This window comes from Mastigoproctus giganteus, chromosome 10 (assembly GCF_048544385.1).
Source record: "Mastigoproctus giganteus isolate SK-2022 chromosome 10, ASM4854438v1, whole genome shotgun sequence".
In the NCBI taxonomy this organism is placed as follows: domain Eukaryota; kingdom Metazoa; phylum Arthropoda; class Arachnida; order Uropygi; family Thelyphonidae; genus Mastigoproctus; species Mastigoproctus giganteus.
The window spans coordinates 112,618,596-112,634,642 of record NC_143584.1 but is presented as its reverse complement, the minus strand read 5'-3'; the positions used below and the strand labels follow the sequence as shown (position 1 = coordinate 112,634,642).

Genomic DNA, 16,047 nt, shown 5'->3' with positions numbered 1-16,047 from the left:
GTCCGGTATATATTCACATAACCCCCCTACATATTCATTGGTGTTATGTGTCAACACTTCCCGCGAAAATCTGTACTCTCTCCCAAATGGTCCCACATATTTACTATGTATGCCTAAACATTTACACAACCATTTACAATTAACAGAAAAATGTTTAAATGTGTTTTACAATAATGAGTAACATTTTAGACCCGTGTTTTGAAAATACTGTATCAAAATTTTATTACATAGTTAAGAAAAATGCATGCACCAGGATATTCACGACAGGATTCAGTACTCCTCAGTAGTATGGGTCTCAGAGGCTGAAGAAGAAGTAGAGTTGGCTGATGTTGAGACTTCTGATTTGGGGGGGGGGGGTATGAGGAGTTTTAGGCATCAATAGAAGTTTTCCTTTTCAAGAAGATTGTGATGGGAAGCTGCTGCTTCTTTTGTTTGAACTCATTGAACATGACTGTGTATTGTGTTAAAATATAGTCGAGGCTTTCCTTGAACTTCATTGCACAAATCACGTTGTCGTCATATTCATAGAAGAAGTCCACAAGGTGTTTGGGGTCATGTGTTGCCTGTGCTGGGTTTTCCAGGTCAAACTTCTTCTCCTGGCATGGTTCTTCCTCATCCTCAGGGTTGGAACAAACAAGCTCCTCGAGTTCATCATCCATTAGTGTTGTTGCCTGTCCATCAATTAAATCATTGATGACCTCAAAATCTATGCCCCTATACTCCTGGCCAACTCCTTAATTTTTGCGATGGTTTTTATTTTTTGCTGTTCGTCTGGAATGATTCGTAGTTTGTCTGGAATGAAGTCATGCACTACCTCGGGCCACAAGCTCTTCCAACAGGCATTTACAGACTTGTCCATGATGTCTACCAGTGCATGTTTTATTAGGAAGAGACTGTCAGCTACGGTGAAGTCCTTCGAAAACTGAATAACGTTTAGGTTGTTGTCGCTGCTCGTGACCTCAGTGATTCGGTCCACACACCTCTTCATGTAGTTGGCCTTAAAGGCCTTAATTTCCCCCCTAGTTGAGCTGCTGGATAAGGGAGGTAGTGTTAGGGGGTAGAAAGACCACCTCTACGTCTTCATTTGCATAGTCTTGTGAATCACTTTGATGTCATGGGACATTGTCCAGCAAGAGGAGGACTTTAATTGGAAGCCCCTTTTCCTCCAGATATTCCTTGACTTTGGGATATGGCACCTCCATAGCCAGGTGGGAAGGAGCAGCAGTGCGTAGCACACGCTTCTTGATTAGACCGGGGTTCGAGCCCGTCACCACCAAATACGGAGGATGCAGAAAGGTCAGGGAATGACCACCGCATATCCCGGAGAAATATGGTCTTAGTTGCTAATGCTCCTAAAAACCAAATAACAAACAAACTAACAGACTTTGGGATGAAGCAGTGGTGGAACCAGTTCAGGAAGAGGTCCTTCATCATCCAGGCTTTTGCATTCCACAGGCAGTATATTCTTGTTACATCCTCTAAGAGCTCTTGGGTTTTGTGTGCAAAAAATTAGGGCAGGCTTTGTCATATGGCCTGCTGCACACTAACAGCGTAACCCGATCTAATGCCACCTTAAATTCTGGGGTCTTCTTCTCTTCGATGGCTATATAGGTGTGATGAGGCATCTTCTTCCAGAACAATGCCATCTCATCGGCATTGAAAACCTGTTCAGGTTTATATCCCTCCCCCTTCATGAGCTTCTTGAGTTGCACGGTGTAGGCCTTAGCAGGCTCATGATCAGCTGAAACAGATTTGCCCGTAATCTTTACATTACGGAATGATTGACTAATTTTACAGCTTGAAGTACTGTTCATCATCCATTAAATTCTTAGCAAAGCTCATTATCATAGTACTCGCCTCTGAGATCAAGTTAAAATTAAAAATTCCATGAAAAATAAAAAAGAGTAAAGGTGAAAATTCAATTACATTAATTGATTAAATTTTAAAACATATCCCTAGGAAGAGAGAGTGCACCACCTTTTCCTGGTTGTCATTTATAAAATTGTATGAAAGAATTCACTTGTTAAAAAGCCAAGAGCTGAAAGTCAAGCTTTCGATGTTGTCGTCATCAGTTGGTGAATGACATAAGTTAGTTAGTTAGTTATTTGGTTTTTTAGGAGCATTAGCAACTAAGGCCATATTGCTCTGGGATATGCAGTGGTCATTCCCTGACCTTTCCACATCCTCCGTATTTGGTGGCGACGGGCTCGAACCCCGGTCTAATCAAGAAGCCTGTGCTATGCACTGCTGCTCCTTCCCACCTGGCTACGGAGGCACCGTGAATGACATAAGCTGTGAGTGATAATTTATAGTATCACAATACCCCAGGATGCGTCATGTTAAACATGTGGGAATTTGATTCGTTTGAACTGCCATATTGGTGATAGATTCAAGTTAATCTGTTGTTTAAAATTTCGTATGATCTATTTTGGCAAAACCATTCTATAGCAAGGGCTTCATACTGGAATATCTTATAATTCGATTTTAGTTTAATTAGTGTAATTGCATTATCTATTAATGGATCATGATTAAAAGAATGTACATGTTGACTAAGTTCGGTCCCTAGTTGGTCTGATTTGAAACCATTGTAGTGATGGTATGCTCTCATATATTGGGTGTTTTGAATGGTCCAAATTTTGTGGTGGTATTACCTATGTAGCATGCATTACATCCTGGTTGGCATTTTATAAGGTATATTATATTGTTTTTATCATGGATGTTATATTTATAGGTTTCTTTGTATTTGCTAAAAAAAGTACTTAGTGTATTATATGATGAAAAAATTAATGTGATGTGTACCTCTGAACGTATTATGGAGCTGGGGTGTGAGTTGGTTATGGTACGGTAGTGTAACTATAGTATTTTGTGTATGACCAGTACTAATGTTATCAAGGAATATTAATTTTTTCTTTTACGGCTAATATGGTTTCTTGAATTAGCTGTTTGGGGTATTTTCTAGCTATAAAGTTTTTCGTCAGGTATAGTAGTTCTGTTGTCTTCTTGGGAATGGTTTTATTTAATCGCATTGTAAATTTGGTTATATAATACTGATTTTTTTGTACTCTAGGGGTGATAGGAATGAAAATGTAAAAATTTTCCTGTATGTTTGCATTTTGAGTTTATTGTCAAATTTAAAAAATTAATGCTATTGTTTTCCTCTAGTCCTAAAGTATATTTAATCTGTTATGGATGGAATTGGTGACCTGGCTAGCCGGGTGGGTAAAGTGCCTGCCTGGCAACCCAAAGGTCGTGGGTTCAAATCCCGCCTCGGGCTTGGATCAAAGTACTGCAAAAACCTTGGAAAGTGCATTATGGCCACAGAAGCCGATGCGCCAACAGCTACAAAAAAAAAAAAAAAAAAAAAATGGACAGAATTGAATTTTTGTAGGAGTTCATCAATAGTGGTCTTATTGCCAATGATTAATACATCATCTGCATATCACATAAATAGTTTGATCTTGGGGAGTAAAGGTTTTAGTATTTGGTTTTCCATGGTAGCAACATAAATTTCAGAAAGTGGGGTGGATATGCCTAAACCCATTGGGAGGCCGTATACCTGTTCATATATTTCATTCCTGAACCAAAATGTTTTGCCCAAACTAAAAGGCTTCTTAATTCTAGAATACTATTGATGTTAGGGGCGTTTGATCTTAAGTGTAGGGTCCATTGCTAATAATTCCCCTAATTTTTGTCACGTGTAGGTCGACGTTTAGATTAGTGTAAAGAGATACAACATCGTAGGATGCTGATATGTCTCAGTCTGATATATTAATGGTATTAATTTTTTCGTATGCTTGGTTTGTGTTGTGTATTCTGAATTCTGATAATCTCATTAATGGTGATATTATTTTTCCAAGCAATGTTGATAAGTTGGCAAAAATAGAGTTTTTGTATGAAATTATGGGTCACAATGGATGATTTATTTTATGTAGTTTAACTTTCCCAAATATATGTGGTAGAATGTTATTCTGAATACCTATGTTTTTTAAGGTACGTAAATCAATTTCTTTTTGAGTCCCAAGTCGTATGAGAAGATTCTCGGATTGATTTTTTAGTCTAGTGATTGTATAGATATTACTATTTTGTAGGTGTCCTCGTTGGAAAGAATCTCTTGGATTTCTTTTATGTATTTTTATGATATACATCCACATTATCATTCAGAATGCTGATAAATGTGACACAATAGTAATTCTGGACAAATCTACATACATCAAAAAAATCGAAGGGATTTTTTCCTGATACAGTTACTTTAGTAGTAATGTTTTTAGAATATGAACAACAAATTATTAAATTAAATTCTTCTGTTTATACTCCGGCACGACAACCAAGTCAGTAGAGTTTACAATAAATTGTCAATACAAATATTTATCGTATTTAGTAATCACGGGCTTGAACCCCGGTCTACTCAAAGAACGCTTTGTATGTACCACATATATTTGGGACAGTTAAACTACATAAAATAAATCGTCCATTGCAACCCATAATTTCATACAAAAAAATATACTTTTGCCAACTTATCAACATTTCTCATAAAAATAATATCACCATTAACGAGATTATCAGAATTCAGAATACACAACACAAACCAAGCATTCGAAAAAATTAATATCATCAATATATCAGACGGAGACATATTAGCATCCTACGACATTGTTTTTTTTTACACTAACGTAAATGTCGATTGCACATTACAAAGATTAGGGGAGTTATTAGCAATGGACCCTGCACTTAAAGATTGAACATCCCTTAACATCAATGGTATTCTAGAATTAACCAGCATTTTAGTTAGGGCAAAACATTTCCGGTTCAGGAATGAAATATATGAACAGGTATACGGCCTCGTAATGGGTTTAGGCATATCCGCCCCACTTTCTGAAATTTATCTTGCTGCCATTGAAAACCAAATACTAAAATCTTTCCCTCCCCCAAGATCAAATTATTTATGCAATATGCAGATGATGTATTAATTTGATGAACCATTGATGAACTATAAAAATTCAATTCCATCCATAACATATTGAAATATACTTTAGAAGTAGAGGAAAACAATGATTGTTTTCCTCTGCTTCTAAGAGAAATTCACATATGAATATAAAAAAGAAGAGATTGAATTAGATAGGTCCTATACTTGATTAAAGTGCAAGTCATAAAAAGCCAGCAGAAGTGGCAGATGAGTTGAATATGTACTTTGTAACAATCTGTACAATTTAAAGACCATTCAAACCATGAAGGATCAGTGAAAAGGAGTCATGCTGCTCTCAATTAAGTAATATATCAATCTCAGAGAAGAGGATAAGAAAAACTAGTGAAGCTTAGCAAGGTTAATTCAAGGAGTAGATGGTATACATCCTGTTATACTAAAGAAAGTTTCATGTGAATGCATCATCCATTGGGGTTGTAGTTAGATCATCTTTAGATGTCAGGATGATACCCCTGGACTGGAGAAATGCTAATGTCTCCCCAAACTACAAAGGAAAGATCGTGGAATCTGTGGTGAAGGATGCTATGGAAGGAATGAATTCCATAATTATTAGTTAATTATGTTTAATAAGTAATTAGAAAATTTCTTAAATGAGTATGAATTTTAGAAAATTGTAACATAAGGGAATTTATCATTATAAAGATATAAAATCAATGTTTGTAGCCATCTGTTATAAATAAGGTGCTTATGATCCATTCCTTTATGATATTTCTTGCTGTAAGTATTCATTCTTTCTACGAAAAAGGAAGTACACTCTCTCAGCATCGTAGTTTGCATCATAATTAGATATAAAATTGGTGCCAATGAATTATCGTGGAACAACAGCATGTTTCATATGGTGATATGTGGAATTGAACAAGCTCAGTGCTGATGGCATTCTTCCTCTTGCTCAGACTATACACGAGGGAGCATAAATTCAAATTGAAGAAAGATGGTTGCAGAATAGATGTGCCGGAGGTTTGCCTTCAGCCAGTGGGTTGTTAATTGTTGGAGCAAACTTCCATCTGTTGTTATAGAAGTGAGTAGTTTGAATTAATTCAAGGAAGAACTAGACAAATTATTGGAGAGGATGGACAGGTGATGGAGTGTGCTTTTTTTTTATTTCTTTTTTTTTTTTCTCCCCTCCCTAAGCTGTTGCATGACAAGCTTACTTTCTTTTATCATATGCCACTACTACTACTAATGTATTCTGCAACAGAGAAGAGAGATTTGGGGTGGGGGGGGGGGAGAATACGTGTTAGCATAAAATGTAGTGGAAAAATAAAAGTTTGATAATTGTTATTTGTGTGAGAAGAACAAATTTAAATAAATATTTCACAAATATGAGTTTTTGTCCTGTCAGTTATTGAAAGTTGATGAAACTAAACTTTTATTGAGAAACCAAGTGTTGTATGATTTGGAGTTAAATAGACCATTCCCAGCACACAGTTATAGCATGTGTTTGGTCCATTTGATATCGATGGTTCAACTGTTGATGATCCTGCTCAGGTAACTAACAAACTGAATGAATATTTTGCATTTACATTCACACATGAGGAATTATTCAGGGAGGGGAATGCCAGAGATGAATTAAACTCTGGCAGTGAGTTAGATGATTTTGTAATAACTGAGAGGAAAGTGGAGAAGAAATTGTTGAAGATAAACATAAGAAAGGCACCTGGGGTAGAAGGAATCAATCCAGTTACATTAAAGGAGGCAGCAAAGGAAGTAAGCAAACCTTTAGCCATAATTATGAGAGCTTTCTTGGACTCAGGGGAGGTACCCGTGGACTGGAGATGTGCAAATGTGATCCCAATCCACAAAGGAGGATCAAGGGGATACACAGGTAATTACAGACCTGTTAGCTTAACTTTTGTTCCAGGGAAATTAATGGAGGCACTGGTTAAAGAATCATTGCAGGATCATCTAGACATGACTTCAGTTATAGCTCGGACACAGCATGGGTTTGTTAAGGGGAAGTCTTGTCTGACCAATTCGATTGGATACTATGATGTAGTCACAAAGGAACTGGATGCAAAGAATAATTTTGATATCATATATTTGGATCTTAGAAAGACTTTTGATACTGTTGCACATGGACGACTGCTGCACAAATTTGAGTAGTATGGCATTGGAGGAAAATTGCTGCTATGGATAAAGGGTTGGTAGAGTGGGAGAAGACAGAGAGTGGTAATCAATGGACACTGCTCTTTGTGGACTAATGTTATTAGTGGAGTTCCCCAGGGTATATCAGGCTTAATGTCCACGTTTGTAGACCACACAAAGGTTGGCAGGGTTGTTAATGACACTAATGAAAACACTAGACTGCAACAGGATCTAGAAAAGTTGAGAAGATGGAGTGAGAGACGGCAACTGAAGTTTAACCTTGACAAATGTAAAGTACTGCATATGAAAAGCAGTAACCCCAGAGTAACGTATCAACTGTGTGGTGCTACACTGACAGTGGTAGAGAGTGAAAAGGACCTGGGGGTAATTGTGCAGGCAGATATGAAGTTTTCTGAGCAGTGCAGACGGTCTGCAAGAGTAGCTCATGGTGTCTTGTCAATGATAATCAGTAATTTTTCTAACAAGGATAAGGAGGTGATTATCTCCTTGTATAAGTCAATGGTCAGATCACACCTTGAGCACTGTATACAGGTCGGAAGGCCTCATTTTAAGAAGGATATACAGCTGCTGGAACAACTGGTATTGGTATTGTTATTTATTTCTGATGCAAGGAGCTTGTTCTGCAGTTGAGCTTGCCATATAAGTGTCCACTGTTCCTTACATACATGTCTTATATAGGATCTATAGTCAATATATGGAATGTAGTAATCTGTGAATGCTATGTTGGATGATTGTTTTACTGCATAATCTTCTTTTTCATTCCCTGATATTCCAAAGTGGCCTGGGATCCAACAAAAGATGACTACTTGCTGGTGTTCATGGATATGCATCAGCTGAGTTTTTATTGTTATTATTACAGGATGTGTTGGCTAGGAAGAATTTTGCAAGGCTAAAAGTGCACTCTGTAAGTCTGTATATATTACACTTTTTTTGGATGGACAGATGGAGAATATTTTCTAGGGCAAGGTTGATGGTACATAATTCTGCTGTATAACTGCTGCATTGATATTTGCAAGCAAATGTTTTCCCCAGTTTAGGAAATAGCTGTCACAGGATGCTTTAATAGAAGACCATGGAGGATATGCACTGTTTGAATCTTGGATGACTTTGTCAAGATCTATATTCCAGGTTTGTTATAATGCCTGCAATCTGATGCCAGTAGGTTGAACTGCTCTAGGTTTATTTCTATAGTGCATTGAGAACTGTGGATCATTAAGCATTGGCCTAAGGGGTGAGTAGTTAGACTTTGAATTTTGGCCGCATAGTTCAGGAGTAACATCTTTCTCCTGAGTTTGTGGGGAGGTTCGTGGGCTTCAATATAAAGACTTTGTACTGACGATGTTCTGTAAGCACCTACAGAAATCCAGAGGGCAGAATTTTGAATAGGGGCAAGCCATGCTAGCACGCTTTCCCTAGCAGAACCATACACCGGGGCACCATAATCAAGGCGAGATCCAATTAGGGCTCTTTACAAGTGAAGTAAGGTGTAACGATCTGCACCCCATGATGTAGAAGAGATAACTCTTAGTAAATTCCTTTTTTTTTCTGGCAAACAGTCCGTAGATGTTTAATGTGTTCTGAAAAGTTCAATTTATTATCAAAAATCACACCAAGAAGACGAGCGTTGTTCACAACAGTGACAGGTTGATTTCTTAAATGTATTTCTGGATCTGGGTGCATCGTTCATTTTTGTTACAAAAATGAATTACACTTCATTTCTGATAAGACAGTCGGTAACCATTCTGTGCCATCCATAGTTCGATATTATTAATTGATGTTTGCAGTTGCCTCTCAATAAAGCTCATGTTTTGTGAACTGCAAGAGACAGTCAGGTCATCAGCATGAAGGTATGAATTCACTGTACTGGGAATAATTTTGGTCATCTGGTTTATTCTTATTGCAAACAAGGTTGCACTAAGAACAGAACTGTGATGGACTCCTTCTTCTTTTATATATGTTTTGGAAAGGACTTGCCGATAGCAAACTTGAAAGGTCCTCTGCTGTAGGAAATTCTGTATGAAGTAAGGTAAGTGACCTCTCAGATCCAGGGAATGAAGATCTCTCAGGATACCAAAACGCCAAGTGGTGTCAAAGGCTTTCTCTATATCGAGACATGCCACGACAAGATGTTTATTTTGGATAAATGCATTCATAATATTTGTTTCTGCTTTAATCATGAGATCCAGGGATGATTGATTTTTCCTGAAACCAAATTGATTATCGGATATCATGTTTTGGGAATCAAGGTACTATGTTAGTCGACGGTGTATTATTTTTTCTAGGATTTTACTTAAGCAGCTGGTGAGAGAAATGGGTCTATAATTATTAGGTATAGAGAGATCTTTCCCTGGTTTGGGTATTACCAGTACAAAAGAGTGATGCCAGGAACTGGGGAATGAACGTTCCATGAAGATGCGATTATAGAATGTGAGTAGTAAAGATAGTGATTTATTATCTAGGTGTTGTAGTATATTCCATCAGGGCCAATAGCGCTGTTCTTTGCAGTGGATAGAGCCTCTTGAAGTTCTAGCATAGTGAGTGGTTGATTGTATGGTAGAAAGGATTTGGTTCTGAAATTCAGATGAGATTTTTCAGCTGAAGCCTTAATCTTCTGAAATGATGGTTCATATGCCGTTGATTCAGTTAACTGTGAAAATACTGTGCCTAGGGCATCTGCAATCTCTGCAGGAGTACACAGTTTCAACCCATTCCAGGTGATAAGTGGGGAGGACAATGGGGGGGAATTTTCCATTTAATTGCCAGATTTTTCTCCATATAATTCTTACATCAGTATTTTTATTACTTTCAGTTGCAAATCGAATCCAAGAGTCTTTTTTTGCTTTCTTCCTAATATGGCAGGCTTTGGCTCTAAGTTTCTTGTAGTTTATAAGGTTAGCAGTGGTAGGGCATTTGCAGAATAAATTCCACGCACAGTTTTTTTTCTTTTTTTGCATTTCTACAGTCCTCATTCCACCAATAGTTTCTGCTTCTACAGATACTTGACTGTGATTGTGGGATGCAGCTACTAGGATATGTTCTGTAATATGGTTGGCAGCTTTGTCAGTTGAATGATATTCAATGGCATGATTATTGAAGGATACATGAGAAGCATACTTTGTCCAATCTGCCTTGGAAAATTTCCATTTTGTGCTGGTTTCTGAAGTTTTCCAGTGTGAAGTTTGTATTTTACAGATTATTGGGTAGTGGTCACTGTTGAGCGGATTGTCCAGAACTGTCCACCCAATACTACGGAAGAGGATCGGAGAGCAGATGGATAGATCTATTGCAAAGACTATTCCTGTTGGGAGGTGGAGATAAGTTGATGAGCCAGTATTTAATATGGTTAGATTTTGTCTGTTGACAAGCATTTCAATGGGTTGTCCTCGTGCGTCTGCATTGGGAGATCCCCACAATAGATTGTGTCCATTGAAGTTGCCCAATAAACAGAAAGGGGGTGGCAACTGCAGAATGAGATCTTCAAGTTCTTGAAAAGTACAAGGATAACTGGGTGGCAGGTAGATAGAAACCAGTGTTAGGCTAATGCCAATTGCTATTCGCTTGGCAACAGCTTCAATGGCAGTTTGTAGCGGAATGCGTTTACAAGGGACTCATGAGTCCACGAGTATGGCTACCCCTCCATGAGCATTAGTGGTAGTAGATCTGTCTTTCCGAAAGAGAGTATAATTTTTTATCGAGGGAGACAACTGAAGCGTTAAATATGTCTCTTGTAAGCAGATTCCAATTGGATTATGGTTCATAATTATTTTGTGGATGTTGTTGTTGTTGTTATTTGGTTTTCAGGAGCATTAGCAACTAAGGCCATATTGCTCCGGGGATATGCGGTGGTCATTCCCTGACCTTTCTGCATCCTCCGTATTTGGTAGGGACGGGCTCGAACCCCGGTCTAATCAAGAAGCATGTGCTACGCACTGCTGCTACTTCCCACCTGGCTACGGAGGCGCCTTTTGTGGATGTCATCAATATTGCAGCGAAAGCCTCTGCAGTTCCATTGGATGATGTTTTTAATTGTTTGGATTTAAATGGAGAAGCTGTGTCTGTCTGCTTTTTGAAAGTCTGTTTCAGGCAGTCAACTTTCATTTTCTCTCTCTTTGAAAAAACAGATCTGGTATCTATTTCGTCTTCTGGATGGATTTCCAGAATGGTTTCATTTTCTTCTTGATTGCAAGTCTCATTTGTGTCCATAGCAGAAGAAGATTCAGCATGCTGTTTGTTAACGGGATCAGAATTTTCTCTTTGAGCAGGTCTTACAGTAGTTGCAGGAGCAACAGGTGGTATCGTGACTGGCATGTTACTAGATCTGTTTGAAGTCTGTTGCTTTGAGGACTGTGGTATGGAAGAGAGTATAGATCGAGCCCATTCAGAAATAGAGATGCTTGGTGGTATTGATGTATCAGTCTGAACGGATATTGTATGAAATTGTTTGGCAGCATCAGCATACATATGTTTTGGCATCAGTTGCTGTATTTGTTTTCTTGCTTCTGAAAATGATACTTTTTTTTTTTTCCTGTCTTGTACTTCTGGATTTTCTTTTCATATTTCCACTGGTCACATGTTTTAGAAAAGGCTGGGTGGTTGCCTTTACAATTAGGGCAGAGTGAGGACTGTGATTTACAATCAGCCAGCTTGGGCGTGTTCCTTTGAGTCACGGTTAGGGCATACAGCATCACCTCAACAGACCATTTGGGAGTGTCTGAATTTCTGACATTTATAACATCTTAATGGATTTGGAACATATGGGAAAAATGCGGCAGTTCAGATATCCCACTTTCACCGATGAAGGTAGGTTATCGGATATCATGTTTTGGAATCAAGGTACTATGTTAGTCGACGGTGTATTATTTTTTCTAGGATTTTACTTAAGCAGCTGGTGAGAGTAATGGGTCTATAATTATTAGGAATAGAGAGATCTTTCCCTGGTTTGGGTATTACCAGTACAAAAGAGTGATGCCAGGAACTGGGGAATGAACGTTCCATGAAGAATTGCCTCCTTTTGATTTTCTGTGGCTTAAAATCTCTCTACCCTATTTCAGATTCATCTGTTGTGCCTCTCATTCTCAAAACTGTACTAAATGCTCAGAACTTCACTTCCTTTCTTTGAAACTTGACCTTTCCAGTCAAACTTTCCTAATAATGAGGTAATTTTCCTTGTTAATTATAATGTTTTAGAACTCCCAGCTGGCTTCAGTTTTCAGGTTACATAGACCAACTGGTCAATTTGCTGAGTCTTTTGCAATTATTTTTTATTTTCTTAAATGACATCGTTTAAGGGATAGAGAGCTTGATATCTAAATTTGTAGATGATATAAAGATTGGTAGAGTAGTTAATGATCACCACCAAGCTGAGCTCCTTCAAAGTGACCTATAGAGACTTCAGGGATGGTCAGAAAAGTGGCAGTTGTGCTTTAATTCAGAAAAAAGGGTGAATTAAATGTCAGTACGATGCTGTGAGTTGGGATAAGTTCACCGTCTTTCTTCAGCATAATTCTTTTTGCTTGTGTGACCTTCTGATCTTGTAATTCATTTACAATTTCCTCCTCTGAGACGTTCATTAGGTCCCATTCTAAGATGACACTTTTGGAGGTATTGAGTTTAGTATGTGGTGACACCTTGACTGGAATTCCACCGAATGTGGTGAGTTTAAGAAGGGACTCAGAGTGTTTGGAGCTGGTGGTCTCAACCAGTAGGTCGCCAGATTTAAGACTTCTCACCATTTTCGTGGAATCTGCTACACTTTCCAGCCATTTCTGTATGAGAAATGGCGATAGATTGCCTAAGGCCTGATTTGTTAAAGAATGCAAGATCAGGAAACTTGGATGTTCTACTCTGGAAGCATCTGTCTTCATTCTCTTTCTGGTGGTTGCATCATTATTGGGTTGGTGCAAATCCATTGAATTTGGATTTCCCAGTTAATCTAAAAATACAGAAGTTGTTGTTTTTTGGTTTTCAGGAGCATCAGCAACTAAGGCCATATTGCTCCGGGAATATGCGTTGGTCATTCCCTGACCTTTCCACATTCTCCGTATTTTGGTGGTGACAGGCTCGAACCCCGGTCTAATCAAGAAGCATGTGCTACCCACTGCTGCTCCTTCCCACCTGGCTATGGAGGTGTCATAAATACAGAAGTCCCTGACATACGTATGAGATGCGTTCCAGGACTTCTTACTTCGTTGAGTTTTACATAACATCTGAATTCAGCATGATACTTGTTAATGTTTGACCATTTTCATACATCCATATTATTTTAATTTTCTGATCCAAATTGATCGCTTGCCTTTTCTTGATAGATTTACTAGTACTTCTGTCACTTATTCTCTTAGTCGGCACTATGATAACGGTCAAAATGAATTTTCTGTAAAGAACTTTGACAACAGCACTTTTGGCACTGTTGCACATGGAAGACTACTGTACAAATTGGAGCAGAATGTGGTATTAAGGGTAAATTGCTACAATGGATAAAAGGATGGTTGAGTGGGAGAAGACAGAGGATGGTAATCAATGGGTGTTGCTCTTCGTGGACTAATGTTATTAGTGGAGTTCCACAGGGTGTTGGGTCCACTGTTGTTTTGTATATTTATCAATGATATTGATGAAGATATATCAGGCTTAGTGTTGAAGTTTGCAGATAACACTTCGACACTAAGGGTTGGCAGGGTTGTTAATGATAGTAATGGCAGTGTGCTACTGCAACAGGATCTAGAAAATTTGGGCAGATGGGCGAGAAGTGGCAAATGAAGTTTAACCTTGACAAATTCAAAATACTGCATATGGGTAGAAGTAACTCCAGAGAAACGTACCAACTGTGTAGTACTAAACTTAAGGTGGTAGAAAATGAAAAAGATCTGGGAGTAATTGTGCAGTCAGATATGAAGTTTTCTGAGCAATGCTGCCAGGGCAGGTCATGGGGTTTTGTCAATGATATATAGGAATTTTGCTAGCAGGGAAAAGGAGGTGATTGTCCCTCTGTATAAGGCAATGATCAGGCCACGCCTTGAGTACTGCATACAGGTCTGCAGGCCTCATTTTAGGAAGGATTCAGATTTGCTTGAGCGTGAGAAGGGCAACAAGATTGGTGAGGGTAATGAAGGGATCCTCTTACCAAGAGAGGCTTAATTTCTGCAAATTGCAATGCCTGGAGACTAGGCACCTGTGCGGTGATCTGATTGAGGTGTATAAGGCCTTGAATGGGTTAAGCACGCTGAATTCTGATGGGATTCTTCCACTTTTTCAGATTACCAACCTAAAGGCATAAATTCAAATTAAGGAAAGACAAATGTAGAATAGATGTGTGGAAATTTGCCTTTAGCCAGTGGGTGTTTAATTGCTGGAACAAACTTCCATCTGTTGTTGTGGAAGTTTGATAGGTTAAATAAATTTAAGGAGGAACTGGACAAACATTTAGAGGGAATGGTTGTGTGAAAATTTTTTTTTTGGCTGATGCTGCATAATCTCATACACTTGCTTTCTTGCATCACATGCCACTACTACTACTTCACAGGGTTAAGGCGAAAACTCACTATTATCACCCCGCGCGAGCTCAAATTTTGTTAAGGCACATTTCTGGAGGTCACTATCATAAAACAGTTTGCACTTTCCGTGTTATTGGGCTTTTCTGTTCGTGCATCTAATTATAAACTGGTAGTAAACTCGATCTTATTGCATTTGCAAAAATACCGATAGCTGCAATTCTGTGGGTTTTTATGTTATTATGGTGAAATGTGCGTCCCCTTCGCTGAAATCTTCAGTCATATAAAAAAAAAAAACATAAATAAATTGTAAGAATCTTCTCTTCTTTCTTATTTTGTTGCTTGTTACTCCGTATCTCACTTGTGCAATTTGTGCATGCCATGATCGTCATTATTGATTGCTTATTTTATTTATTTAGTTATTTTGTTTGTTTTAAATTTTACAATAACGTAATTTCATAATTCAGAGACTTACTGTATCAAAAAATGTTCAAAAACCTATGTAAATAAATATGGCAATAGATAGAAAACGAAAAAACTTACCACGCACTATCACGTGTCCAATACGATGCTTCCCTTTATTTTTTGCACTGTCGATTTTAAGTCTCTAGCTTTCCTATATCTTTTATGATGTTGCGTATGGTTCAGTCACCAACATTATAATGGTTCATTAGATATTTAAAGAATGTGCCAATTTCAAACTTTAGAATAATTTCTAGTTTTGTTTAACTGGAAGCACAACTCTTTTGCATTTACCCATCATTTTCACGATTTCAAAAACAAAAAAAAATTTTACTATAAAAGAAATTCCGACATCCCTGACATAAATAATGAAACAAAATTTTTCTTTTTGCAGTATGGCAGAACACAACGATCGACACAACGCACTAAAACAAACTAAACATTTGGTCTCTTTTTTTTTTTTTTTTGAGCGGCGGATGTGAAGACAGCGGGGGTTGCGAGATACAGTAATAGGTTTACTAATCTCCCAATGATGACTTATGATGCAACTTGTGCTTATTTATGACTTGCAAAACATCTATTTACACCTTTCTATTTATTACTTGAATTTTATGATTTCTGGTTGTTTTTTTTTTTTTTTTTTTTATTATTTGGAATCTTGAAATGACCCGGTTAATCCGATCCCGGTAAATCGAGAGTCTGCTATATACTAAATATGATACACAAATTTTACAAAACAGCCACAGTAGTCTAAGGTACATACATTATGAATCAAACTCATTCATTTCCCCATTTATTCAGATTTTTTTGACACATGTAGAAAACAGAATACCAAACAACCATTTGAATAAAGAGCAGCAATGAGTTATTACTTTCTAAGTAAAGCAATATTTACAGTATATATTTTTTAAATTCCTTTTCCTTTCAATTCTTATAACAAAAAACAATGAAGACTGCAATACTAAATTTACAAGCTATACAAACTCTTATTATTTTATAACAGATTAATAGAAG

The 16,047-nt window shown here is 37.7% G+C and overlaps 1 protein-coding gene across 7 annotated transcripts in view; it reads left to right on the top strand.

Annotated features, from left to right (window-relative positions):
- LOC150079226 (lisH domain-containing protein ARMC9-like) overlaps positions 1–16,047 on the top strand; it is a 446,058-nt gene that overhangs the window by 374,345 nt on the left and 55,666 nt on the right. The gene's annotated exons all lie outside the window — the stretch shown is intronic.